We start from the raw sequence: 26,680 nt of genomic DNA, 5'->3' as shown, positions 1-26,680 counted from the left end.
CAGGATGCGTGAGAATAGCCTGTTCTCCTGGGAGTCGTACCCGGAATTCGGAAGTCTCCCGCACATTCCTGGAGACTGGACAAGTATGCCGCACCTCCAGATACATTGAGTTGTGGACTTGTGGTTATTTTGTCAATTTAATGCTTGCTAGATACATTGTGGTTTGTGAGCAGCAGGGTTACACGGTGAGAGGGCTAAACTGCACGGACACACCGGTTCTGGGCAGAATAAAGGGTCACATATTAGTGCCCTTTAAATGTACAGGTCAGTGGCATCCCATGATCCCATGGGATGAAGGTTACATAAACCCAGAAATTGGTCACTGTATAAAGACAGGGCCTGACTAAGGGGTCATGCCACCCTATACTAATATGATTGTAGCGCCCACTCACCTTCCACAAGAGGCTAAAGTTAATAACAAACTGGTTCTAAATGTCAAATACAGCTCCCCCCCCTCTCCCAACAATGTTGACGTTTGCGTGTTTTCGAAACTCGAAGCTCCATTTAGCTTATATGTCAATCATTTTGTTTTGTTTAAAATCAGAACCCGATAGTGGAAAGGAGGAGTGATAGAACACCACTGAAGGTGAAAGTGGAGAGGGGGAGGGCTGTCACCTGCCCCTGTCGCCATCCTTGTCTCTCCTACTTACTTATTTTCAAGCTCCCAGTCAAGGATGACTCTAAACGTCTTCAGCTTTTACCATGGGAATATGTAATAATTACAAGCTTACTATGTGTTTCTTTCATATTTTCATTTTACTTTGGAGAACAAATATGGCCTTAAATATTAAAATGAATTTCAGTTTATACCTCTCCCTGTCTCAATTTTGCACCCTCCAAATTCTTGTGCCCCCAAAAGCTTTGCGCCCTCGACTGCAGCCCAATCAGCCTATTGGATAATCAGGCCCTATATACAGGTTTCCTCTGTTTTCTGTGGTTATTCATTATTGGAGTATGATCTTACCATGATCTTACCTTATTAACGTAATGCCTACACAAGTGCTCCTTGTACTGACAAATTATCAGTGGATCGTCTGGGACTACAAACTTCAAATATAAATAAAGCCTATTAGAAGGCGATTTTAATACAATGCAACAATAGGCAAATGTATTACAATATTGAGGCCAAAGCATTATGGCCACCACTGCGATGGCCACTGAAATGGCCAAGAAGCATTGTAGTCTGTTCACTTTGATGATGGTTTATGCAGTTAGTGCGAACTTTATATCACTGCCATAACGAAGAGGTCTTTTTATTGAAATGACTACATTTATTTTTAATCACCACAATACTTATCGCTATGATTTATGAGGGGGTGGGATGGTGGCGGAAGCCATGAAGTTGGATGCCTTAAGTCAGTATTAGACGCTGGGCTGTGTAAAGCAATGAGCCTGGTGAGCACAGACAGACAATGGAAGGAGAATGAAAAGCATGGAGGAGACCGGCCTTCAGATGCTAAAAAAATGTGACAGCCAAGGGTCTCATATTTTTTTTTTTTTAAAAACAGGAGTTGGAATCCCGTAAGATGCTTCTTATTGCTACAGTGGGCAGCACGATGGTTCAGTGGTAAGCACTTCTGCCTCACAGCACTGGGGTCATGAATTCAATTCCCGACCATGGCCTTATCTGTGTGGAGTTTGCATGTTCTCCCCGTGTTTGCGTGGGTTTCCTCCGGGTGCTCCGGTTTCCTCCCACACTCCAAAAACATACTGGTAGGTTAATTGGCTGCTATTAAATTGCCCTTAGTCTCTCTCAGTTTGTGAGTGTGTATATGTTAGGAGATTCAGACTGTAAGCTCCAATGGGGCAGGGACTGATGTGAGCGAATTCTATGTACAGCACTGCGAAATTAGTGGCGCTATATAAATAGATGATGATGATAGAGTGTACACAACCATATCCTGTGTGAGACCGACGCAAACAGTGGAGGAACAGGACTTTTCCAGGAAGCAGCCAACAGGCGGTTTGCGGCATTGCATATGCGCCTTATTAGGCTATTGCTGTATATCAAGGTCTTGGGAATCACAAGTTAGTACAGTGCTGTGGGGGAAACATTTACCCCAGTGATCCTTAATGTTTTATTAAATGTGCGCAAAAGTTCTTGCTTGGTTAAATCCTCTCCAGCATCTGTCTGTGGCAGAGGATATAGTTAGACTGCTTTCCGACCCCCCCCCCACCTGTCCCAACTTAGGTGGGACACTCCGGACATCCACAGATTCCAGGACGGTGGAGAGGTATGCCCTGCTGACGGGTGCAGCTTCAGTGGAGTGCATACTAGCGACAGGGGGAGCCCTGGCGATTTAAAAGCACCGTTCTCGTGCAACGTACACACAAAGTCCCGACTAGGAACAGCAACATGCTGGGAAGCAGGCTGCTATAACTTAATCCCCAAAAAATGGCTGCCGGTACACTTTAAGGAAAGTTTCAAACCACCCCACCCACATTCTTTGCAAGTTCACGGGCTTATCCAGAAAAAAAAATGGCATATGTAACAGTACCCTAAATTTCATCTCCACTAGTCAGCTGTCATCAAGGCCTAGGGCGCTGTATGTTTTTACAGGTGCTGTATGATAACCTCCTCAATAATTCAGGGATTAAAAAAGCAAAAATCATTAGAGATGACCTCAGCATTCTATTTGCATGTGTTCCACAAATTAAAAAACGAGCTTAATTAAAGTTTCAACTAAACCAACAGCTCTCACCTCCTGCGTGGCGAGCATTTTTTTTCGTTTTACAATAAAGAGCCGTGACAGGCTCTTCCTATTAGCTACATTACATCATCACTATCAAAGACCAAAGGAAATTAATTTTGTTTTTCAACTTCTTGGCATCAGTGGGACTCTTTACTTCCCCAAACATCTGTTGTTTTTTTTTATACATGTCACTTGTGAAGTTTCCCCCCGATGACATTATTCTCGCTTGGTCATGCTGTGATGTTTGCGAGTGAATGAAATGTACGCTACCAGAGGGGAATAATTTCGGCGTAGATGTTGTAACCACAAGACAAAAAATGAAAAAAAGTTATCCTTTTGTCAAGAAAAGAACACTGTGTAACTTTAAAGAATACATTCATGTAAAGCTCAATAAACATTATTATACAACAACCATAAATGCCAAGGATTTTTGTGTGCCTTTTTAGAGATTAAGGGGTAATTTCAATTAATGGCGATGTGCCGCACCGACATCACCGCTATGCACTTTACTAGTCATTACGGTAGGAATCGCTGCTCATTTTTCTGCCGTGCTTGTACTGGAGAAAAAAAAAGAGCGGAGATTCCTGCCATGACATCCGACAGACACACTCCCTCCCCCCTCCCCCACCCCGTCTAGCTTTTTGCTAGTGAACAGTTAGGCTATAAACCTGAAAATAACTTCCAGCAACGACAGCATCGGAGCGATACTCTTCTCAAACCTTGGAACAATCCCAAACATGATAAGTTTACGAAACTGAACATATAACTTGCTTTTTATGTTGCATATTTATAAATATTGTGCACATAGAACAAAAATAGATAATAAGGACTGCATTCAAAATGCAGGAAGTCAGGACATTTAGTTGAACTTATACCAATTTGGGAAGCACTCTGCACACCCACAAAGAGAATGGACGCACATGCGTCAATGCACACTCACATATTCGGTACTTGCGCCTCCTTACAACTGGAGAGATGGGTCGGGGGAAGGGAAGGGGTGTGCAAACGCGGGTCAGGTACACTAAGGTCGCGGATCACGTGGACCTGCAGAACACATACACGCCTGGTAGGAGCCGTATCTCTTGCATCTACTAGAGCGCAGGTGCAAATACTCACTGATAATGGCGACTTCTTGTAAACCAGGTGCATGTGTAGCTGGTGCCAAGCACGACGCATCTTGAGATGTGTACAACGGTGGCTCAGTGGTTAGCACTACTGCCTCACAGCGCTGGGGCCTTGAGTTCAATTCCCAACCATGGCCTTATCTGTGTGGAGTTTGCATGTTCCTCCTATGTTTGCGTGGGTTTCCTCCGGGTGCTCCGGTTTCCTCCCACACTCCAAAAACATACTGGTAGGTTAATTGGCTGCTATCAAATTGGTGTGTGTGTGTGTGTGTGTGTGTGTGTGTGTGTGTGTGTGTGTGTGTGTGTGTGTGTGTGCGCCAACCCATTATTCTGCGGCTGGTCAGTATTAAATGAGAAAAAAAATTCTCAGAACAAAAATCGATAAAATACTGTCCCTGGAAAGTAGAGACATTTTGCAACTTTGACTACATATTAATAGAGACATGAAAATGCCCGCGTCCACTGTGTGTGTAGAAGACACTTTCACAAACCTTCTTCGCCCTCAGCAAATCAATGTATGTCCAAGTATTAGTAAAAAGAACAAACGCTGGTGGAATAATTCTGTCCTCTAAATAAATATACTTTAAACCAAAACTGTGACGTGTATTATTTATGTTGCTTTACAGTTTACAGCTCGATTTTAACATCTCTAAATCCTGAGAAACATTTCACATTGGTATCCGCTCACCTAAAAGCGGTTCACTCTCAGAAGGGTTCCCTGTTAAAGAAATAAAAAGACTGTCAAGTGAAAATAACCCCTTTTGGTCTCTGGCTTAAATTTATGATTGCTGCACCAGTACTTTGTTTTAACAGATGGGACGTTATCAGCAAATAATGTGGGCGCTTCACCAGGTTCCCAGAGCAATGGAGGAGTGCTGCTGTTTATTTGGGCTCTTATCTCTTCTCTCAAAACTGCATCTCAACCACAAATATGTCGTTCTGTGCCAGCGTAATAGGCAAAATAACCAGACTGTGTCTATTATACCTTTATTTTTAGAAGGTTCTGCCCATTGCAAGTACCTGGGTGCACTCAGCACAATGCATAATATAGAATAGGGAGAATTCTGTGCTGTTATACAGGAGGTGTAATTTCAGGAACTGTTGCAGTTTAAGTGCAGGAATACAAATATTAATGAACAGAGATGGATTACAATGCACTCATGTTCAATCTCATCAGAAAATCCGTTAGTGTGTTAATAGGTACAAGTTGAAAGCAGTGATAGTTTCTGGAATGTTTGGTTTAAGCGAGCATGATCGTTCCATGTCAAATAAAAGCACTAATAGGCTCCATACACACTTGGATTGAACATATTAATGTTTTGTTACAGGCACAACTTAAAGCATGTCAATATACATACATAAAAGGTAATGCTGTGAATATTTATTATTATTATTATGCCGTAGTTAGGACCTAGTTCGTTGTTGTAGCAGTTGTCTAGCATATTTCCCAATATTGAAGAGCCTGATAGTGGGCACGGTTTGGTAGACTGGGACATATTTGGCACTCATCTGTAGTATGGGGCAGTGCTGATTTTACATAGAAACATTTTGGGAAGTTATGGTCTAGTCGTGGTACTTGTTACAGCGGAGGTCTAGTCTAGGTATGTTTTCTGCAGCTGTGGTTTAGTAAAGGGGGTCAGAAGGTTATATTATAACAGGGGGATGTGCTATTCATGGTTTCTAGTGGGGGTGTTTTGTTATGTCAAGGATCTAGCGCAGGCCTGTCCAACCTGCGGCCCTCCAGGTGTTGTGAAACTACAAGCCCCAGCATGCTTTGCCAGTAGACAACCTGTTGATAGCTGGAAGGGCGTGCTGGGACTTGTAGTTTCACAAACATCTGGAGGGCCGCAGGTTGGACAGGCCTAATCTAGCGCATGTATGCGTTTGGTGTAGCCAGGTGTAGTACAGGTGTGTTCGGTTGTAGCCAGGGTGTTTTATTGTAGCGAAGGTCTAGTACATGTGAGTTTTGTTGTAGGTGTTTGGGCATGTTTTCCAACATTGCATTTAGTTGCAAAATGTTCACTCAATCATAAGAACCAGACATTTGCTTTCATTGTCCATCTTGCACTAGACAAATACAGGCTAAATGTTGATTGGTTACTGTACAGCCGCAGTGTGTGTCTTTTCTAACAAAGGTGCTTTGCTACAGTTGGGGACTGGTGGGGATGTTTTGCTGTAGCTGGGTCTATCACCCAGGATATTTCTTTGTTCTACAATGTGAATACAGTTAAGCAGTCTTTGTGCTTCAGTGATGTCACTATTTCCTAGTGAATTGAGACGCAAAATATTGCCTCAGCACAATGTATGCAGATGACGCTATTTATGAATACCCAAGTCCCACGAATGGTTGAATTATTTGTGCATTTACAATGTTACAGCAAATCACTGGGTAAAAACAAGAGCCAAAAATAGATTCCTGCACCCCTATGGTGATGCCTCGCATTGATAAACTTTAAGAACTGGCAATGAGGTGTAAACTTAAAGTCACGCTGAAAATAAACAAGAATCTGGAACGGGTATGGTATCTAACTGGACACATTGCCCAATTCATGCAGAACATATTTTGATACAGTTATCTAACACTGCATTCTTCAAAAGTGCAGAATGCAGGTACAATGAGTCACCCATCTGTAGAAATGTGATGTTGATACATATAACCTCAGCTCCATACAGTACATCAAAGATACCATCTTGTGGCTTTTCATAGTCATTTGAAAAGAAAAAGTGCAAGGCTATGCATATTATAATGTATTCACAGTCTAACTTTCTAGATCTGCAAACAGCAAAAACGCAAGCTTACAGCCAAGGACTATACTCATAGTAAAGCATGCAAATGCTATTAGGCATACAATAATTATCCATAATAATCTAATATATATAAGCCTAGCGGCGTGTTAGTGTGTGTGTGTGTGTGTGTGTGTGTGTGTGTGTGTGTGGAAAAAACTATTTTCTCAGAAACGGCTCATCCAATTGACCTGAAATTTGGTATACTGACATTATTTGACAAAAAAATGATAATAGTGAAGTCCGTTAACTTCCATCATCCCCCCTTCCCCCTGTGGGAGGGGTAGTAAAGGCTAAATTTACCAGTTGAGGGCTCAAACTCTTGACCGTGTGGGTATTTATTTACCAGAGCCTGTGTTTGGTCATGGACAATTGTATGTCGCATTTTCACGAGTACGGAGAAGCAGTGATGTGAAAGTGCAGGTTATGAATACTGCCCTTCAAGGAAGACTGATTGAGCACAGCGATAAGGTGTTTAGCAGAAACGTTGTGTATCGAGAGGTTTTAGAACAGTAAGACGATGGAGATTAAGGATGTGGCGATGAAGATGAAGGATGAGGTGATGGAGAAAAATGATGATGTGGTGACATGTGGACAAAACTACGTTAAAAAAGGGCGCTTACGTCGGGAAAGAACGCTCTTCCCCTGAGGAAGCCTGGCCTAGCCCCAAACGCATGACAAGAACCTTTTTAACACCTTAAGTAGCTTGATTTGACTAGAATGTATGAGTATCATGCACGGGTTAACTTGTAATATATATTCTCAACACGTCTCAAGGACGTGTTGAATTTTGCATAAAAAAAAGAAAAAGAAAAAAAAAAAAGGGCCTATTGGGGAAAAAGATCCTTGCACCCAATTCAGAGTGAGATGTACGCCCGGTTGCGTAGCGTATCTTGGGGATTTTTGCACTGTGCATGCTCAGAGAGTAGGTACATACTACTATATTTTCAGCCAATTATCGGGCCAATAATACGATAAACGACTGATTAGCCCGATATCACAGTAGGGTGTACTCCTGAATGATGACCTGACCAATCATCGTTTCAAAGCACATGAAATCATTGATCGTGTTATTCAAAGTGACTTGAAAATATTTCTCAATGATGGAACAATGTCGTTCAAGTTCTGCAGTGTGCATACGCTCTGCAGAATTAGAACGACAGATGACAGGTGGGTTGGTCGGGGCATGAAGAGGAGAGACGGGGCAGGGAAGGGATGTTCTAATGTAGACAATATACAGTAAGACTCTATATTGCACTCATGTCGGGAAGTTGTTCCCGCTGTATTAGTTTATTCAAGTTTGAATGATGCTTCATAGCAATGGAGTTCATAAAATATACAATAAATGGGTTTTTTGTCTGAGATGTGTGTCTGATCTCTAGCGGACGCATCTCCAGCTCTGAATACGGCATCCATTCGCTTGCCTGCAAGGTTTACAATCACAACTTACGCTTGTGTTCCACTCTCAATCAGGCCCACGGCCTCAACTAAATGGGAGGGGTTTAGATCGAGTTGTTGTTTGGTGGGTGTGTCACAATTTTCTAATGTGAATATGGGCTGATAGAATAAAAATATCTGCTGTGTTTTCGTGAGGCTCAAAGTAATAAAAAAAAATAAAAATACATTTACATAAATGCATATAAGAATTAATATGCCCATGGAGATGTGCAATAGCACACCCAAAATGCTTATATCCCAAAATAAAACAAGAAAAAAAAAACCTAACATTACAAATCTAAAAAGTGTCTGTAAAAATAAAATGAATATATAAAAAACATTGCACGACATAAAAATCAGGACTAAACACAGGGTAATAGATATCTGCTTGCCGTCTGCAAAGAGTTTGTATATATTCCCCAAATCCATGTGGATTTTTTTTGGGGGGGCGCTTTACTCACCAACCCCCATTCTAAAAGACATACCGGTGGCTTATTGGTGTATATTGATCCAGGTAAGTATATGATAGGGGAATTAGATTTTAAGTTCAACTGTCCCCGAATAAAATTCCCTAATCACACAGCACTACATGGTTATATAAAAGTATAACGGCGTAAATGATCATTATTGTGTAATGACCAGCATCATTCTGTAGAACGGAACAACGTCTATGTCAATTTGTTCACTTTTATTTGGTAAACTGCTTGTCTGAGCACTAATTACACGTTGATACCTCTAAATGACAATGGTTGTCTGACTGCACAGGAGATAATGCTGACAGACAAGTGGGTGAGAGTGAGGTTAGACGTGTAGCGCCCACATGATCTTATTACGCGTCTCTGAAGACCCCTCTCCCCCCCCCCCAGGGTGCTTAATGCAGCAGTCTAAAATCTGACCGCTATTTAACCTAATCCAAAAATAATTATAACACTTATGTTTGCATTAAGCAGCATTTGGAATCTGCTTAGTGTAAAACTGGGACAACATTACACACACGATCCGTATGAATGTTAGCAGTCTATTGAACACTTATAGCTTTCTGAAAAATAAGTGTAATAAAATGTAAAATTACTAAAAGGGATTTTTTTTTCTTCTTCAGGAGCTGAAATCAGAATAATGGTTTCAGATCAGCAAACAAAGCTCTGGATTTAAGAAGTTTTGATTGATCTGCGATCTGGTTGCGTTTCACAACAGACATTGTAGCCTCTCACGGGCTTTGTTTTATATACTTCATCTGTGTATACATATTCTATATATTCAAAGCACATGCTCGTTACAGACACTTACATTCTCCAAAGCTGATGGACAATTTAAATAATTAAAGACATGTAGAAGAGGCCCTGTGGAAGGTCTAAGTAATTTTCTTTTTCAAGATTACAATAACGTTAAGTAATCAGGACACCATCTAGCGGCCTATAATTAGGTAACGACGTTGTAAAACATTATTTAACGCTCAAAATTATTGCAATACAGTGGAAAACATTTATAACTAAGGATAAGAAAATTGCGCTGTGCATATGAATATCGAGCCACAAAGGTTTCTTAAACAACGATATCTGCAATGTGCATTCATTTTATGATTTATAAAACGCTGTTGATATTACACAGTGTTGTACAGAGGATACACTACAAACCACTGCCATTAGTAGACATTTGTGCTTCCGATCATATAGTTGGCGCTACAATGCCCTCTCTATGGATGACATTACTGGCGCATAGGTGGATTAATCAATGATCATCATCATTTATATAGCGCCAGCAAATTCCGTAGCACTTTACAATTGGGAACAAACATTGATAAAACAATACTGGGTAATATATACAGACAGAGAGGTAAGAGGGCCCTGCTCGCAAGCTTACAATCTATAGGACAATGGGAGTTTGATACACAAGGGCACGTGCTACATCATATTGCACAATGGTCCAGCTAGAATGCAAAGGTAAAAGTATTGAGTGGGCTGTGTGTGTGGCAATGTTGGTCAGAAGGTTGTGGTCTTGTGTTAGCTGTGTAGAGGGTGGTAATAGTATAACCTAGGGAGATTAAGATGGTGGTTGAGGAATATTATAAGCTTGTCTGAAGAGGTGGGTTTTCAGAGAACGCTTGAAGGTTTGAAGACTAGAGCTCTTATTGTGCGAGGGAGGAAATTCCACAAAGTGGGTGCAGCCCGAAAAAAGTCCTGTAACCGGGAATGGGAGGATGTGATGAGAGTGGAAGAGAGACGCAGATCTTGTGCAGAACGGAGGTGTCGAGTTGGGAGATATTTTGAGACAAGCGAGGAAATGTATGTCGGTGTAATTTTGTTGATGACCTTGTATGTTAGTAGAAGAATTTTATATTGAATTCATTGAAATACAGGCAGCCAATGTAGAGACAGAGTGGCTCAGCAGAGGAAGAACGATTGGATATATGGCTATATCTTCCTGTGCTTACAGTTAATTCACCAGTATAACTGGGGACAAGTTCCATTATTATTATTATTACTATTAATAATAATAAAAACATTTATTTATGTAGTACAAAGAAAATCCTAAGTGCTTTACAATTGGGCACAAGTATAATAACTAAAAATCCTGGGTATTACCAAACAGACAAAGAGGCTCATTACAATATATAGGAAAATAGGATTTTGATGCATGAGATTAAGTGACAAAGACAAGTGCAGTCTGATTGCAATGTAATTGCAGCGTCAAAGTTTCACGTGTAGCTAGTCCCAAAAAGATCTACTGGATACAGATCACACAACGCGTTTCATGTGATTAATGTAACAGATAAAATGCCCAATTATAACCGTAGCCTTATCCGCATACTTGCCGAGAAGGCTACAGATCCCAGATGGTAGGTCAGGTGGTAAGTGCGGGAGGTGGCATGGACCGAGTCACCCGTGAACCGCCCTCTGCATTGCACCAATTTGCAGCATTGCAGGACCGGGGGTGGAGCTGTGATGACACAATCTAGTCACCAAGTCCCGCCTCTGCCCACTTCAGTCATGAATTAGGTGGGATGCGGAAGGGAGGACTGCTCTTACGGATGTCTCCCCAAAATTTGACGGTCTCCCGAACATTCCGGGAGAGTAGACAAGTATATATATTGTGCCCTGAGGTCTAGGGTTGAAAGACAGAGATGAGCGTTTATAAATGAAATTTCAACTGAGGTTATTGTAGGCTTTAGAATTTCAGAAGTGTAGGAGATAGAAGGACATGGTAACTGCGGTACAGGGCCTATGTAACTGTATTTTATGCAATGGAAAACATCGAACATCGTTTTACTAGCAAACTTCATTTGAACGTCCTAGGAACTGTACGTTTCATGCTTTGTCCAATATGATTAATAAAACACAACAGCGCAGCTATAATTGATAGTGTAGATTTGCCTATAGCTGGGTACACACTACAGAAAATTATTTTGAATGCAATCTCTGTAACGGTTTCACCAACTACTAAAAGTCCCGATGATCATGCGGATTCCAGTGTACACACCTACACTATTTACCTTCAGATCTGTGATCTTCATCTCTCATAACCATCTGATGAAAAGATCCTGACTCTGTACACTAACTGTACAGAATTCTGCCTACACTGCTGGCCGTGAGTGTGTACACAATATTTAGTTAAGTTTATAAAATCAAACGATACGATGGGCTTTGGCACGATAAAACATGATTGTGGGAGCGTACACACTAATGCGATATCGGACCCAACGGTCGTTTATCGTGTGATTGTTTTTTCAACCAATTATCGTGCCAGCCGTGTGTACCCAGCTTAACAGCTTTTTCCATGAAACAGTGTTGCAGCATTATAAATGTTCACAAAGTACAAAACAGCTGAGGTGGAGAACAAAATTAGCTTTGGCCCTGGATTTCAGCAAGTACACTTAGATTTCCACCAAAGAGCATAGGCTTACGGAGCAAGATGGTGGAATCTGCAGAGGCCGGAGGTTTGCATAGGCCAAGGAGTGTAAATGGAGCCAGAACATTTGTAGCAAAGTACAGAGGAGGTGACCAGTGTAAAGAAGGGATTTCATTTGCTGAGACAGATTATTGAAATGGGGGGTGCATTTTTAGTGGCAATCCTTGAAGAGCAGAGATATTTTCACTCTGCAAAAGAACTTGATTTTTGTACCAGCTCAGAAGTGAAAATTTAAATGTGGTAATTTAGTGGTATTTACCTAAAGTTAGAATCTAACATTACCTTTGAATAAAAAGACAACATTTTCATAAAAATGTATCAAAGACCAATCACATTTAGCCTTACATTCATCTTCACCTCTAAGGAGAATTAGTTCCAATTTAAATATGTTGTGCTATAAATGCTTTGCCAACCAACTGAGCTGTTAATTTTATGGGTCAGGGCTGAATACAGCACTATCAGCGGAGTGGTATTAACACCGATGTATTGTCTATAAGCACTGTCCCCTGCTGTGTGGAGGACTTATGGCCATTTCCACCCTGCAACAGGACTTTGGGTGGTCACCAGCTCAGAGCAGGTGGTCTTTCAAATTCGTTCTATTCTATTATTGGGACACATTTCATGTTGCACTTCAGCAGAGTAATGGATTTCTAGATGTACTCCAAGCACTGCAAAAAACAACCCACACTCGTACATAAAAGGGCCATGAGATGACGATCGTCAGAATGAGCCCTAACAGTCCATGTTTACATAGACCACAGGTGTATGAATCAGTGTCTGATCATTATAAAATGTGGTACTATTTGACTTGAAATTCAGTGAGGAGATCTGGAAAACATGCACTGGGAAGAAGAGTTGAGAAACAACTCTAATCTTTGAAACTTTGACAATGGGCTTCTTTTCTAATAATGAGGATAGGTACATTAAAAGGAGACTTGAACCCTCACCTTGAGAATGCCACCAACACAAGTGATTCTAAGTTCTTAACTCTCATCACTTGGGGTCTCTCAATGGGTTACTATCTCCACCCACAAAATGATGATCTTTGGAGTAACACCATCTCACAAACTACCTCCCCACCCTGTTACCCCAATCTACTTACCTTACTTATCTTCAACAATCATTGCTACATTCCTATCACCACTTTTACCAAAAGCAGCCTACAAACACATGGACCTCCCAAGAATGGTCTCTGTGCATATTACTGACTCCATGGTAAGTCTACTTTCTTGACCGAAAACCTCTCATGCTCTGATCAGGATCAGCTTTGGAAAAGGCTGCTCCTGCCAAAAAGCTGTTAGTTATATCCCATGCAGACAAAAACAAGGTTCACATGTCATAATAGACTTCAATAATCCAACCACACTGGTGAATCTAAATGGAGGATATCAGATAAAACCTCAGATTTTCCCAGCTACAAAATACCAGTTTCACTCCCTAGATTCTGCCCTGCCCCAGGCTAAATAAAACTTCTCTTTAATTAAATCCTCAGGAGCCGCAAATCCTGGTCACCATTTTCCAAATTTGACAACCTAACTTTCCTTTTCCTCTAATATGCTGTGCGTGAAAGTTGCATTTTTAATGTCCATCTATAGCTAGCTGAACAGTGTTAGTGCCAACAACAGAAATACTTCCATTAGACCACTCTTATGGGTATATTTACTAAACTGTGGGTTTGAAAAAGTGGAGATGTTGCCTATAGCAACCAGATTCTAGTTATTTATTTAGTACATTCTACAAAACAAAATCTAGAATCTGATTGGTTGCTATAGGCAACAACTCCACTTTTTCAAACCCGCAGTTTAGTAAATATACCCCATTGTCTGGCCAGATGAGGGAAGATTCTGCAGCCAGGACAAGCATCGAAGTTTGTGGATAAATTGATCGAGTTACAGCCAACCAAAGTTAAAGGTCACTGCTAACTGATCCCTAAGAGCATGCAACCAATTCAGAGTTTATTTAAAACAAGTTAACCCGTGCATGATACTCATGCATTCTAGTCAAATCAAGCTACTTAAGGTGTTAAAAAGGTTCTTGTCATGCATTTGGGCCATAGCCCAGGCCTCAACCACCAACCACTCCCCACTGTCACCCCCGGCAACCACTCCCAACTGTCACTTCTCCTTCAAGAAATATATATATATTTTTTTAAAATCTTTATAAACACTTTTAACAATTAACAAATTAAAAACATCTTAGTATACCAAATTTCAGCCCTTTCTGAATTTTTTTTTCCACACACACACTAAGAATTTAGTAGGTCAGTGTATAACTCCGCCCAGCAGGTGGCGCTGCAGCTTGGTTTTATTTTTTCCACACACACACACAGACAGACTAACACACGCCACTAGACATTTATATTATAGAGGTTAGAGATTTCACTAAAGAATGGGTCTTGTGTTCAATTTTGAATTAATTATGGGATGATATTTGGGCATTGTGGTCATGAATAAGTCCCACACTATGCAATACGTGGACCGACTGCCAATATCAGTTGCGATATCACAGTGTATGTGGCCAGCTTTGCACATATTACAACTTGAAAGAGCATCCTCTTGAACCTAACTCCACCAGTCTTAATAACAGCGTTTAGTGCCCTAGACCTACACTAATTATTCCTATTCTCAAGAAACCCCACCTGACACATCCGTCCCCTTTGGCTATCAACCTATTTCTCTTCTCCCATTATGTCCAAATTACTTGAGTATATGTAAACAATAGGGTTTACATTCCTTGTCCAATTTGATTGCAAACCAGTCCTTGTTCCATGCTGGCTCTTGCTCTGCAAACTCGAATGAAAATGAACTTACAAAAAGTAGCCAATGACCTTCTCATACTGTAAACTACAACAACACCGAGAACCTGGTTACTCTATTAATCTACAGTTGTTTGGCTCACCCAGAACCCTCAACTGGAAAACCCATATAAAGATAGGCACACAATGTATCCAGCCCTGAAGGCATTACTAAAACTGGCCTTTGAACACATGCTTTGCAAACCTCTAAAACACAAATTATTATTATTATTATTATTATCATCATCATCCTTTATTTGTTGGGCGCCACAAGGTTTCCGCAGCGCCGTACACAGTACAAACAGTAGTACAAAACAGGGTGACAAAGTACAGAACAATAAACACAAAGTACCAATGCTTCAGGAACTCCAGGAAGACATATGAAGTAAAGACAGAGCAGAAGAACCGGTATGGAGAACGGAGGGGAGGGGGGCCCTGCTCATAAGAGCTTACATCCTAAGGGAGGGTGAAACAAAAACAGGCACGAAAGGAAGCCAGTGAAGCAGGGGGAGAGAAGAGAGGGAGAACGAAAAGAGTGGATGAGGGTTAGGTGACTGGTTGGTAGGCTTTAAGAAACAAGTGGGTTTTAAGTGCCCGTTTGAAGGAGCACAGGTTTGGAGAGAGACGGATGGAACGAGGGAGGTCATTCCAGTGTAGGGGGTGCAGCTCGGGAGAAGTCCTGGATTCTAGAGTGGGAAGAGGTGATCAGAGTGGAGGAGAGGCGACGGTCATTGGCCGAGCACAGGGAGCGGACCGGAGTGTAGGTGGTGAGGAGGTTAGAGATATAGGGGGCAGTAGACTGGGAGAGAGCTTTGTAAGTGGTGGTCAGGAGTTTGAAAAGGATCCTGTAGGGGAAGGGGAGCCAGTGAAGGGCGTGGTAAAGAGGGGAGGTAGAGGAGGAGCAGCGTGAGAGAAAAATATGAGTCGAGCAGCCGCATTGAGAACGGAGCGGAGGGGGAAAAGGTGGGAAAGGGAGAGGCCAGTGAGGAGAAGGTTGCAGTAATCGAGGCGGGAGATGATGAGAGAGTGGATGATTGTTTTGGTGGCATCTTGAGAGAGGAAGGGCCGGATGCGGGCGAATGGTATTATAACATTATTAGGACAAATGAACAGGTTAAAATAATTACAAAAACAAAAAATAACGGTAACTGAAGCAGTGGTCTGATCAGGGGCGGATCTAGAAAATAATTTTACCGAGGGCGATTTAGTCCCCGCCCCCTTTTTGATCAGGTGCCGATGGCCGGACCAGGACGCAAGAAATAACTAAATGAAAAAAACATTTTCAAAATTGTTTACGTAGTCCATCTACTATCCAACTGAACCTTCTCACAAACGTAAAGGAGAATGTTTATGAATTAAAGTAGTTACTTCATAAAAATAGTATAACTGCTTAGTGAAACTACTGACATCTGAAAGGAAATCCAATAAGAAAAGAATGCTTTGCTGGAACAGATAAAATATAGCACAACATTAATACAAGTCACAAAACAAGAGGTCATAAAACATTGCCTTAGTTGTTTGTTTGTTTTTTTAAATATATGTATATAATTGTTTTAGAACCGAAGTACACATATCACATACAGTATGCACAGAGTAATCAATGACAGCATTAATACAAAAATAAAAAGATTAACTGCAAAACAAGGCAGAACACGGTTCCATAACTGGAAGATGCACAACGACAAACACTAAAATGTAGTTCTCAGAACCACAAACATAATTAAAAGAAAAATTACAAATGTTGTAGGTTGCAAGCTTGCGAGCAGGGCCCTCTCACCTCTTTGTCTGTTAACACAGTTTTATTTCATTACAGTGTCCAACACACTCCACATTGCTTTACAGTTGGGAACAGAGATTTAAGCATAAATGTAAGAATGATAATAAATATATTACTAAAATATATGGGAAAAGCACACAGCAGGGGGCAAACACAACGCCAAAAACAAAGGGGAAAGGGGAAATGAAAGAGGAAAATGTATTATTAAGATGTGGAGGATCTTTCCATCTGCATCTCCAAAAGGAACCAGCAGAGCCAAGAAGACAAATACTTGCAAACCCCATTGGCAGATACAGTTTGTAGAGAAGACCTGTTTCTTCACCACAAGTGATATCTTCCATGATTCAAAGGTCTTCAACTTTATTAGGATGTTGCAACCTCCCCCCAGAACCTGCGAGGACTGGTTGGGCAGCCAACAGAAAATGAGCAAACACAATACTGTGTTTGGGGACTATCAAACCCCTGACTTGTGGCAACTTTCAGGTTACCATTTGCCAAAAATTGGATACGAATGGACAAAGCCACCAAACTTGATAAGAGATACAAAGATCTGAAAAAGCTCGAAAACAATGTGGATCAGTATTTGTGGAAGATATTATATAAAGCTTTTCAGGAGTCAGTACATTCTCTTTAAGTATAGTAGAACATGAACCACAGAAAGCCTCTTTCCAAAGGAGTCTTGAGGAATGAGAGCTTTGGTGGTGTAGCAGCTCAAATGGTTTGTTTTGTTTTTTATTTTCTATCAGGAGCTTTCAATAAAATGAAGTGTTGCAACAAGAGGTAGGACAGGCTTCCACAGTCTGGGACGGAGTGGCTTATATCATAGAGCGTTTACATTTTTGGATGCTATGATTGAAAATGATCCCTCCAGAAAGTCACCAGTTGGTAAAAGAAATTATAGAAAAGAAGAAGTGCTAGCCAGATGTCTTTTGTGAGCAAATTTGTTCCAGAGATGTAGTGTGTGACATAGTCTGTGTAGTTTCTGGATTTAATTATCGCTCAGAGGCTCGGAGCCAAAACAGGGAAGGGAGTTGCAATGTGGGGGATAATTACTTCTTCCATTTTTATCCTTGGCATCGTAAATAAAGTATTAGTTTATACTACCTGTGCAGATGGAGATGGAAAGTAAGACTGTATGTTGGGAAAGACCAAACTTCCTGATGCTCTAGATAAGATAGTCACAAATATACGTGGCCTGTTGAGCTGCCAATAAAGGTAAGCATTAGCATCCTTCTGTAAATGTTCTAAAGTGGTAGATGGCGCTCGGATGGGTAACACGGTGGCGTAGTGATAGCACTTCTGCCTTACAGCACTGGGGTCATGAGTTCAATTCCTGACCATGGCCTTATCTGTAAGGAGTTTGTATGTTCTCCCCGTGTTTGCGTGGGTTTCCTCCGGGTTCTCCGGTTTCCTCCCACACTCCAAAAACACACTGGTAGGTTAATTGGCTGCTAACAAATTGACCCTAGTCTGTTTGTGTGTGTGTGTGTGTGTGTGTTAGGGAATTTAGACTGTAAGCCCCAATGGGACAGGGACTGATGTGAGTGAATTCTCTGTACAGCGCTGCGGAATTAGTGGCGCTAAATAAATGGTGATAATGATGATGATGAACATGCGGAAGGGATACATCAATGTAATTTTGACCAGTTACTCTACATGAACTATCCCAAATGGAAATGTCTTTTCTAAGCTTAGGAATAATAGGAGTTGAGTTGTGAGCATATAATAATGTACAATATGTAGGTGTCAGATTTATCCCAAAAAAATAACAAAAACGAGAGTTAGTGTTGAGCCTGTACCTAAAATGAATCTGTAGTAACTTCTCCCCATGGAGGACAGGCCCAGTGGTTGTGATTTGGAGGTGTTAATAGAAAAGCATCTTACAGAACACAATAAAATAATCTGCAAATAATTAGGAGACGTAAAGGATTGGGAAATGTGAGTAGTATCTCATCCGAAAAAAGGAAAAATTTGATATGCCCCTCTTTAGTGCCATGAACACTGGAGTCTAATATGGGTCATGAGAGGCTCCAAGTAGAAAAGAGTTGAGGGGACATCATCTCATCTATACAAAAATCTCATATCCAGGGCGATTGGAAGCTAACCTAGCAGAAGTGTATTATTACAGAGATTATTTATTTTCGTATTTATATAGCGCCAATCATATTACACAGTGCTGTACATAGAATATGTGATCATTCACATCAGTTCCTGGCACACTGGAGCTTACAATCTAAATTCCCTCCCATATACAGACACAGATTGACAGGAGTCAATTAATGAACAGCATTATTTTTGGAGAGTGGGAAGAAACTGGAGCACCTGGAAGAAACCCACGCAAACACGGGGAGAACATGCAAACTCCACACAGATAGGGTCCTGGTCAGATACGACATCACATAGGTCTGAGGTTAATTTCAGCTACAAACATTTGTGTAGAATGTAAAACATTAGGAACTTTATCAATCCTTCATAGCCTTGCACATAAAACATTAAAATGTTCATTTTTGCATCTTTCAAGCATTAATAGCAAAAATACTCAAATTGGGCATTTTCCAAGTGAGACCTGTCCCTATAACCTGACGTCAAGAAGATCTCTCCACACTAGAAGCCTTAGGGCATTTTTCATGAACCTGAGGTCTTTCCATCACTGTTCGACCACCGCAACAAGTAAAACGGCCTTTAAACCCTTGCATGACCCTTGGCTTTAAAATAATGCCTTGTGATCCCCCCCAGCATCAGAAGGGTTATTGCCTATTTTCCTAGGTGGGCTACTAGCCAAAGCCTTCAAATAATGTGCTGACAGTGCAATGTATTTTAAAAGTACTTTACTAAACATTCTTCAACATTACAAGATTATTTTTTTTTATTATTATTATTTTTTTTTACAGTTCAATCTCCTCTAAAAATTTTAAGGGAAGAAAAAAACTCCACCAAAACAGTGAACTTAGAGCATTCCTGGCTTTCATTTACTAACACGGTTGTAAATAAAGATTATTGACCTCTAAATAATAATCATGTCGTAATAAGATCTTCTTTACCTGAGGTGCTTGTGAATACGGTTTCCTTCTTGGCAGGACTTCAAATTATTAAGATAAGTTAAGATTTGGTGCGTAAAGCTGGTTTCGTTAATTCAGGAGGGAATAACTAAGTGGGGCTTGCAATTGTTTTACAGCACCCAAGTAAATCCGTTGTACTTTATTATTTTTAATTTTCTTTTATTGGATTTTAAGAATTTAGCATGACATCATTATAATTTGAAACAGCAAAGGAAATTATTATCGGGGGTGCATGCATTGTTTTTAAGGTCATAAGGCTGCCGTTATTTAGGCAGTATATATGATAATAACGAAGGTCCTTTATGTGTTTCTGGAACTCAAGGTATTATTACATTCAGTGGCCATGTAAAAATAGATCACAAATTGAGAGATGCTTTAAGACAACACAATATTGTAGTGCACTAATCTAGGGAATAGATAAATGAAAATAACATTTTTAAATTAAAACATTTATTGCAATCAATACATTTGCTTTAAATGTGGGGGGTACCCTTTTATAGTTTAGCAAAAGTACATAAGGAATAAAAACAGAACAGTTAATGAAGCAAGATCTAGAGTAAGCGTGGCTGTCCAATCAGTGACCTTTTTGCTTTCTGTCCTGTGTAACACTATTTTACTGACACAATGTGTAGGACTGTAATGTATACAAGATACATGCTTCCCGCCTGGTACCCACTCTGCATGTGCACAATTAAGTAGAGCTACTAGAGGCTTACTGACATGAACTTATATTTTGGATAAATGTTCCCTCTACCACCGGGGGCAAGCGTAGGATTTCAAAGGCGGGGGCAATTGTAAACATCAGTGGAAAAGAAGAATGGTGGCTATAACAGACAAACATTTTCAGTATTACTTTTTGTCAAATGTCACATCTTATTTTTTAGTATACACACAATTATTGCATATATGAATTCTGTTCTAGTAGAGCTTACAAATTACACTGTATAATAAAAAGCTATATGCCTCTGGTGGCCATAAGTGGTACTGCATGGATTTGCTTTTCTAATTAAACTTTCTTAGTTTGTTTGGACAAGATTTTTTGAAGTGGAAGATGCTAGGCAGCAATGGTTCCTCCTTCCTCCCCCAATAACATACCAGTCACTATCATTGTCCTTCTCCTTATGCAGTCCTTCCTCCTCCATAGAATTTGAAGAAGGTACCATAAAAAGGATTACACATTAAATACTCCACATGAGCAATAGACATAGGGCCAGAGTCATCAAGGAAAGTAAGATAAAAAAAACAAAAAGGAGTAAAATATTCTACGGCACAAACTATATTACAATACAAGGGGTGCAAATTAGTTTATTATTTTGCACATAAGTTGAATACTGGCTGTTTTTTCATCAAGCACACAAATACTTGATAGCTTTATTTTTAAACTGAAATTTAAAAAGTTGATCTAGGACATCCCCTATCCCAACTAGAAATCTCCCCACACATTTTAAATTTACCTCCCCCTCCCATGCAACATGGTTTTGCCCAGGTGCAAAGTTACTCCTTTTTATGCTTTGCTCTCCTTAATGACTCAGGCCCATTGTTTTATGTGTCAATTCAAGCACAGCCAGAAATCACCGAAGACGGACACCGCCATCTCATGCTAAATGTAGGCTCTGCACGCGACCGATGAACGGTCCATACATCTTTCCAGAAACGCCATCAGATGACTTCCCGCTCGCTCACAGACTTCAACAAACAACTTACACCAGATGAAGACAACAAGATGTAAGCAAAGATCAGCCTTTGATAAATTGCCCCCCTTTCCGCTTTCACTGATTACACCATATTTCTGCCTGCAAGAATGTTTCTGTTCCTAGGAGTAAATATGTAACATTCAATCACTTTTGTGTGTGTTTTTATGTAAACTTATATGAGAAAAGTGTTAAACTCAAACATATGACTTCCCATGTAATATACCCACAGTCCGTATGAATGGCTCCATGTAAATAGCTGTCAATAAACACATCTGTTGGAAACGTATTCATTCAATGCCAAGGTCAGAGGTCCAAACTGTTTATTGCCTCATAAACTGAAAAGTAAGTCAATTTATTGTTGAATGTTGCAGTGGAGGCCGGTATATGAACCACGTATTGCCCCCTACACATGGAGCCCGGATCTGTTCTCCATGTTGTATATTATTAGATTTCTGTCATTTACATAAGAAAGGTCTGTTATAGGCCATCATTCAATTTCGTTTTTGTTTTTTAATAGATGTATTGCTTGATCAGTTTAAATTAGCCAATTAAGTTGTTACTATAGAAAGCAACATTTCTTATTACATTTGCAGATATACCAAGCCTGTTCATTTTATTATGACATAAGAATAAGTCCTATATTTATTTATCTTTTTAAGTACAACGCCCCTTGACAGCAATTCAGTGCTCAAGTGTCTTTATACCATTAAAATACACAATTTTTATTGTTTTTCCATCCATGACCGCAAAATGACCAACAATTTCTCTCCCAATATTCATCCAATTGGGAAAGCACATAAGAGTCACTGGGAGAAAAATACTGCTGGAATGTAGGAGGTAATAAAATAGTACGTAACACCCCCTTACTCCAGCCGAGGGGATTACATGTACAATTGTCCTGTGTGAATCACTTACTTCTTCATGCACAATACCTCTAAAAATCTTCTTAGTCTGGGTAAGTATGGACTTGGAAGGATAATTAAAATTACAAACACAAACACAAGGTTGAATATTAGAGTCACTATAGATATAACGATGTCTATATATATATAGATTACATCACATCCCACTAAATTACTTTCTAATAGCATGAAAGTATTACTAAATTACACTCATTACTTAGACTAAATATTAATTAATTAATATTATAACTCACTTAAAATTTCACAGTTCACAGTATGGAATCTTGCAATGTCCCTCCCTAGTATTGGTAGAAACCCATTATCTGGGCACTATTGCTATTATAGGTAATAGTTGTTAGCGGCGTTGGTGGTAGATGTGAAACCACAAGACGCTTTTAGATTTAACTAATTATGTTGGCTTTATTTCAGAACTTGTTCTAACAGATGATATATACATATATACAGATGCTCACAGTTGATACTGACTGCAACAGATAGACAGTATGACAAGCTTATGCAGTTAATGTACTTAACATTATTATAGTGCATTCACATATGCCGATGGTAATAAGCTTATATTGTGGGCAATGTCAGAGAACAGGTTACTCATACAAATTTTTCTGCCTCCGGTCACTTTATATATCTATATATAGTAAGAGAAAACAAAAAAAGATGCAGCTCCAGTTATCGCGTATTTACAATTCTACTATCACTGGAAGAACCTGCTGAGAGCCTAGCTTCCTGTCTGGGCATGCTCAGTAGAGCGATGCAGATGGCTGTAGGGTGCCCCACTTACTGTCTTCACTAGATCACAAGGGACACCACTAACAAGATGGGAGATGGAGTGTAGCGCTCCATATTAACAGCTTCCTCGTCAGGCTGTCGTTCTACTTCTAATACCGTTGATGGCTACTTCTCACTTAATTATATAGCATTGGATAAAGACAGCTGTAGAGGTTATGAGCTAACTTAATATATTTTACAGCATCGGTGTCAATCTTATAGGCCTCTGACCTGGCCATGCCCACCAAAACTAAGAAAATCAAATGATGCCAGCTCTATCCCCTACGACTAGTCCATATTCCCAAATTATTGTATTGTGAGAAGACTATGGCATGTGAATAAAATTGAGACTGTGGTTTTGGGAGGAGATAAGAGATTATAGCACAGAGACCAAAACAATGATTCTTCATTCAAATTATACTCTACAAACAGATGTATTCCAAATGATATAGAAGTTAAGAAAATGTCTGCAATATGATTATCATAATTATAATACATTAACTTCTAGCGCCATCAACTATCTTTCCGTTAATAAAATGTTTACTTTCACATCCATTTATAGTAGAACAATGATGGGGAACCCAAACACTTTAAAGTCAGACAATATGCTGACAATTTCCGCTGATGTGATCCTCTTAGCAATAAAGACTAAGGGGTATAGTCACTAAACTGCGAGTTTGAAAAAGTGGAGATGTTGCCTATAGCAACCAGTCAGATTATAATTATTTATTTAGTACATTCTACACAATGACAACTAGAATCTGATTGGTTGCTATAGGCAACATCTCCACTTTTGTAAAACCGCAGTTTATTAAATATACCACTAAGAATAGAACAGATTTATCCCAAATAAGTGAAATAATGTTTTTTAAAAAATGACACATAACTATGAGGATAGAATGATTTTATTGTGATTAATTACATACTGATAGAGACCGTAATGCTGCTTTAAGCCAAAATACCTCCTGGATGTTCTAATGAGCCATGGGAATTATCTGCACCGAGTATTAATATCAATCTTTGTGCACAGCTGAGCCAAGGGCAGGTTAGGTTATTTAAGGTGCACCTTTCTGTCATAGAAAGAAGAACCTAAAGAGCGCAGGATGTTTTCTGAACACAGAAGCAGCAGAAGATGTGGCACTTGTTACACAGGACATGATGAATATTAGTAGCGATGTACAAAACGGCTACATGCAGCGGAAGCAGACATTTAATATCCATAAGACTGCACTGTATGAATTCACTATGGACCAGTGCCAAAGTGTCTTGTGTCTCAGTGAATTCACCTATTCCTAGTACAATGTAAGCCTACAAAGTGGCAGCTCTCACTGTATGTGTCAGGCACATTGTAGTGAGATTGTCAACTCTTCATTAAACTCTCTGTCTGCCTTAATTCCAAGCAAAATAATGGAAATACATTTGTTTCGCTCACAAATACCTTTATGTGACGCCATTTCCTCTGCCAGACTTCTCTCTGCATTCTGAGGTTAGAAGGTGAGACGCACCAGGACACAAACCACCAAAAACCTATGGAAATAAGAGGAGTATTAGGCGGTTGTAAACTAAACATCTCAAGCTGTAAGCTGGGTCAAAGCACATGTCTGTCTTTGCGCATTTTGGGCAACAAACCCTTCACAGCCTAATATATTTGTCAGTAGAACCCCCAGATACCTATAGTAACAGTTGCAGGGCAGGTGAAATGGTCCCCTTGGCATCCAATGGGAAGCTATCTCCTGCATACAATCCATGCGTATGCGTCTACACTCCACCCATTGGTACACATCATATGCAGGAGGGAGGAGCTTAGCTCACAAAGGGAAGCCACGCCCTGCCTCACAACCACTACAGCTCACAGTAGAAGCAGATACATGGGAGATTGCTATGATAAATACATCATTTAGGCCTTAGGGAATCTGCTGTCTAAAAATGCATAAAGGTGGAGTTACCTTCAAAGCATTATAGGTGTAATAGGTATCAGCTGGCAAAGCATTGTGAGGACTGTATGACTACCCACCATGCAAATATAGGCATCACGGACCACCCAGGTTATCAAGAACTTGCAGATCTCTATATGCCTACAAGTGATAACATTCAGTAGTTATTACTATTAATAATAATTATTATTATTATTACACCCAGATCTTATTAAGTCTGTTTGCAAATCAAATAACAAAAAAAATGCGCTACATTAAAAATACAACAGAACAGAAAATGTGCCAATACCTTACCATATACTTCTGCATTGGCGGAGAGCACAATTGCTATAAGGTTATAGCATAGAACCTTGTGTAATAACTTTTGACAACCATTTGTAAAATAAATACAGCACAAGAAATATTGAAAGGGAATCAAACCTTATAAAAATATTTGCAATATCATAATAAACAGTAACTTGTTTGGGGCATTACATTTTAGATCACTTTAAGTTCAGCAGGGAGACCCGTCAATTAAAAGATCAGGCCAGGAGACAGATGAATATATATTTCCTAAATATTGTTGCTTACAGCAAATAAAGAAAGATAAGAACAGGGGTCACTAAGGTTACACTGTAGACTATGGCTTTTCCGGGACTAAAAAGTGCCCCTGTACACACTGCCATTCAGACAGCCATTCAGGTTGTTTTAGACTTAAATAACCACAAATCAACAACATCATCTGAACAGATGACCAGGATCTGTCAGACCTCGATTGGATTAGTGGAAAATATGGTCACACAATGAGCACAATTCACATGCGCAGTTATTGTCAGAGCTTCATAGGATTCAACCTTTCAATCCAAGCATCATAACTGTAAGATTCGTCCAATTTGATCAAATATTTAATATTCACATATTTTTTTTTTTTTTACCAAACTGCCATCCTGATCAAATAGTTATCAGTTTTGATCAGATCAGGTCCCAAATTCTACCCAACCAATTACATCATCAATGTGTCACCAAGATCATCAAACCTACTCAGTCTGAGTCTACAGATTACTATCCAGCCTCCCTAAAGGTGACTCAAATCTATTCTTATATGATAATTTGGAAGTCACCACTACACCTGACATATATGCTTCCTTAAAGAAAATTTATAACTATGTACATCAAATGTTCCCATGTGTACACACATTGAGATGGAGAATATTCTACTTGCATTTTCTGTGCCGCCATGTGCAAGTTTTTGAAATGCTCCTCAATAGGACCACCGAGAGGAAGTCTGCTGTGTGCAGCATAATAACGCCCCCCAACAACTTCACAACGTTATCTCAAATAATCTTTGTTCTGATAAGTTCCTCAAACTTTTATGCACTTCTTTTTAACATAATTATTTTTATTAAAAGGGTTTTATTGTAAGGGGGAAGGAGTACAGAAAAAAAGAAAAAGGGCCTAGTGGTTAGCACTTCTGCCTCACAGCACTGGGGTCATGAGTTCGATTCCCAACTACAGCCTCATCTCTGTGGAGTTTGTATGTTCTCCCTGTGTTTGCGTGGGTTTCCTCTGCGTGCTCCGGCTTCCTCCCACACTCCAAAAACATACTAGTAGGTTAATTGGCTACTATCAAAATTGATCCTAGTCTCTCTCTGTCTGTGTGTGTGTGTGTTAGGGAATTTAGACTGTAAGCTCCAATGGGGCAGGGACGGATGTGAGTGAGTTCTTTGCGCAGCGCTGCGGAATTAATGGCGCTATATAACTGCTGATGATGAGGGTTACACATAGGATATACATCACTGAAACAAAAAAATAAC

At 39.9% G+C, this 26,680-nt stretch overlaps 1 protein-coding gene across 1 annotated transcript in view; it reads right to left on the bottom strand.

Moving 5' to 3' along the window:
* The window catches only part of BMP4 (bone morphogenetic protein 4), a 199,360-nt gene that overhangs the window by 149,948 nt on the left and 22,732 nt on the right, over positions 1–26,680 (bottom strand). Inside the window, exon 2 of the mRNA XM_075193294.1 lies at positions 24,392–24,480. The gene's annotated coding sequence lies outside the window, so the exon portion shown is untranslated. The remainder of the gene's footprint in view (positions 1–24,391; positions 24,481–26,680) is intronic.

Source organism: Mixophyes fleayi, chromosome 12 (assembly GCF_038048845.1).
Source record: "Mixophyes fleayi isolate aMixFle1 chromosome 12, aMixFle1.hap1, whole genome shotgun sequence".
Lineage (NCBI taxonomy): Eukaryota > Metazoa > Chordata > Amphibia > Anura > Limnodynastidae > Mixophyes > Mixophyes fleayi.
The sequence above is the reverse complement of the archived record's forward strand: the minus strand, read 5'-3'. Positions and strand labels throughout refer to the sequence as shown.